The sequence below is a fragment of the Adiantum capillus-veneris genome, chromosome 10, assembly GCF_014529385.1.
Source record: "Adiantum capillus-veneris isolate H3 chromosome 10, ASM1452938v2, whole genome shotgun sequence".
In the NCBI taxonomy this organism is placed as follows: domain Eukaryota; kingdom Viridiplantae; phylum Streptophyta; class Polypodiopsida; order Polypodiales; family Pteridaceae; genus Adiantum; species Adiantum capillus-veneris.
The window spans coordinates 60,558,513-60,561,742 of NC_140940.1; the positions used below are offsets into that span (position 1 = coordinate 60,558,513).

At 44.5% G+C, this 3,230-nt stretch overlaps 1 pseudogene; it reads right to left on the reverse strand.

The window, feature by feature from the left end:
• Positions 1 to 2,002: 2,002 nt before the first annotated feature.
• LOC147448932 (uncharacterized) lies at positions 2,003 to 2,697 on the reverse strand (annotated as a pseudogene).
• Positions 2,698 to 3,230: the final 533 nt, after the last annotated feature.

Genomic DNA, 3,230 nt, shown 5'->3' on the forward strand with positions numbered 1-3,230 from the left:
GTAATTTGTACAAATGAAGCTTGATTAGGGACATTCAACCAATGAAGAAGCTCCTTCCAAGTGATTTGTTGACCAATTTGCAACTAATTGGCTCCATCATCACTTGTGTTGTCTTCACTCCTTCCTCCATAGCTCGAGTCCAAGAGCTTACTTATTTTAAAATGTAAAGAATCTACATAAAATCAATACATATCTATTAATAATAGAAAGGGGTTGAATGAGAACTTATGAATTACAACAAGATTAAGCATGACTTGAGAGGTGATTAGAAGAGGAATTTGTGATGGTTTTTTGATCTTGAGAGAGAGGAGGAAGGAGGGGAGGGTGAGAAGACTAATGGACGATTTTTAGGGAAGGTCTCAATGTGGAAAAGGAAGGGTGTGTGTGTAAAGGTAGAGGGGGTAGTCTCCACCACAGTTGAAAAAACTAGCGTCCGCCATTTTGGCCATATCTCCTGAAACATAGATGCAAAAATTATTAAAAAAATATGGTCAGAATTTCCAGCTCATCAGCTACAACTTTGATGAAGACAATTTTTCTTGGATCGGAGTGGAAGTATTTTTTAAAAATCCAGCAAAATCATGTGTCTGGTTCCTTCCTTTACCAAGTCTTCCACTTGGGTCCCATCTGTTTGAATCATCATATGGCTCCAAAGCCATGATGATATGAGCCACTCATGACCCTTGAATCATGGGTGCATGGCTCCACAACCACATCATATCTTTTCTTTTCACATTTACATATTTTCCCTTCCCTTTACCACTAGGTTCTCCCTCTACCTTTCACCTCCGGTGAACTAGTCAAGAAAAAATTCCCATCAAATCATTTTTTTAATTTTTCCAAGAGGTTTTTCTCACTCTTTATTTTATTGTAAACTCTAGAAGCAAGGAAAACCAACAAAATATACTAAACAAAAATTTGTGATAGGCTCGGATCAATGGAAAGAAAAAACAGGAAAAACTTAAACTTGGCTAACCTGGTAGTTGTTGCTGCAACCAGTTGTCATGAAATTTTGTAGGAGAAAACTTGCTCATAGATGGCTCATAGCCATATGTGGCTATCGGATAGATGTCTCATAGCCATATCTGATGTCTCATAGATGGTTGATAGCCATATTTGCTGTGCAAGTGGGAGTTGGCGTGTACACAACTTCGCTCTCTTGCGTCATCTATGCCCGTCGGGCATGAAATGAAATAACTTGCAAGCATATTTCCAAATCCTTCCCAATTTTGTATGCTCCTAGCATAGACCAAACGTGGGGAAGCTCAATGCAAGATGCAGAAATTGAAGCCTTGCTTCATATAACTATGTCTGGCCTCATTGCCAACAAATGCTATTGACGACATATGCAATAGCAAAGAGAATCAACCTTGTCGATCATGCACAAAAAATTGACCTTGTCAAGCAATTTCAACTGTAAGTGGTTAGCTCTGGGCTAGCATCTTTGTCGGCTTCTGAAAGCAGTGACAAGAAGTCGGCCATGTCGAGCTCTGTGCACCCTTCATGAAGCCGAGCCACAAGGTGTTCCGATCTCCTTGAGATTCCATGGGCATCAAAAGTGAACTACTGATGATCCGTGCAGCAGATCAGGGCTGCAAGTACTCAAGCCATGCTTGAGCCATGTTGGCATGTGAAACATTGATTCAATGCCAACAAAATGGTAATGCTTAAAACAACTGTCACAAGCCGTGCTTGTGCTGGGAGTGTCTAAATTGCACTCATATATGTTGCAGGCAAAGTATATGAGGCTTGTCATGCTTGTTCTAACTACAGAAGCACCTTGTGCTTGGCATGTGTGTAAAAATAGTTGTTACCAGCCTTGCTTGTGGATGCGAGGCCAAAACACTTACTCGTCTAGTGCATGCAAAAATTACACAGCATTTCTGAAAAACTTTGGCAAACAAAAACCAACTCTATGCATACCTTGCCTTTGAAGGTCAAAGAGATACATCAGTCGTCATCGCACTTGCTTGGTTGGTTGGTTGCATGCAACCATAATCACCTAACCTCGCTTTTGTGTTGACCGGTATCCCTTTTGATTGCCATGGCGACAAGCCCCAAGAGTCTGTTGCCTCGACTGTAAAGAATGCCCGTCGTATAGATGGTGTGTGCTTTCCTGAGCAAAACGCCGAGGGTGGAATGCCGAGGTCGAATAAAATTGTCTCAGATATATGAAAAAAATTATGTGTGAAAAACGGCCCATACAGCCTTGCCGATGCCATGTCTTAGTCGCAGCCCTGGCCGATTTCGAGAAGGAGACAGTGTCCTGGCTCTGGTTGGTGTGGAGGGACCCCTGGGGTGTCCCGTGGGCACCCTAGGGCGCCCACCAATATAAAAATAAAGTAAAAAGAAAACTTTTTTGGGCGATGGCAGCAGCTGCTGCCTGCGCAGGCCAAAAACCTTGCATGGGGACGTGCTACAGGTGCTGACTGGCCAAGAGACTGTGTCGACATTGCTTCCTTGGCCCAGGGCGATTCTCTAGAGACCATGCATGGCCGATTTGATTCAGGTCACCGAAACACCCTCGTCCATGGTAGGGTTGTTGTCCACGATTCTCTATGCCGAGAAATATCGCCATGCCCGGTTGAAGATGAGAGAGAGAAAAGCCAAAGAGCCATGCCTTCCTTTGCTTTCCCTCTCTGCCATGGTCTTCTTGCAGCACGACCTTGCCATGCATCCATGAAAGGACTCTGCCATGCTGCTCCTTCTTCACCGAAAGGAGGGCGAGCTTCCATGAACCGCAAAGAGACAGAGAGAGATTCCGGGAGAGAGGGATAGAGAGAGAGTGTACATGCCTTGAAAAGAGAACCATGCCATATTTCTCCGCCATGGCTCCACCCTCCTTCCTCCTCTCCACCTTGCTCTGATACCAATGTTAGACCGCGGGGGACTGGACCATGCAACTCTCCACCCAACCGTGCCATATATAGACTCCTAGCCCCTAAATATAGCGCCCCTTGACCGCATGTCCGTCCTGGCCCTTGGCCTTTCCCTTGGCCTGACATAAGCTGGGAACACCACGCTTCCAATAGAAGAAACTTTTGTGCATTGTAAAAGGGTCATCTGGGCAACTCTCGTGCCATGGCAGCCTCCTGTGTATATTGCTACTTAATGGTGAAAGGCTCCTTTAGCTCTCGAGCCATGGAGCTATACGCAAAAGGGGAAAAAAAACTCATGATATGAAGTTGTTAGAATGAAATTAGTTTGTGACCAGGTGAGGGGAAAATGAG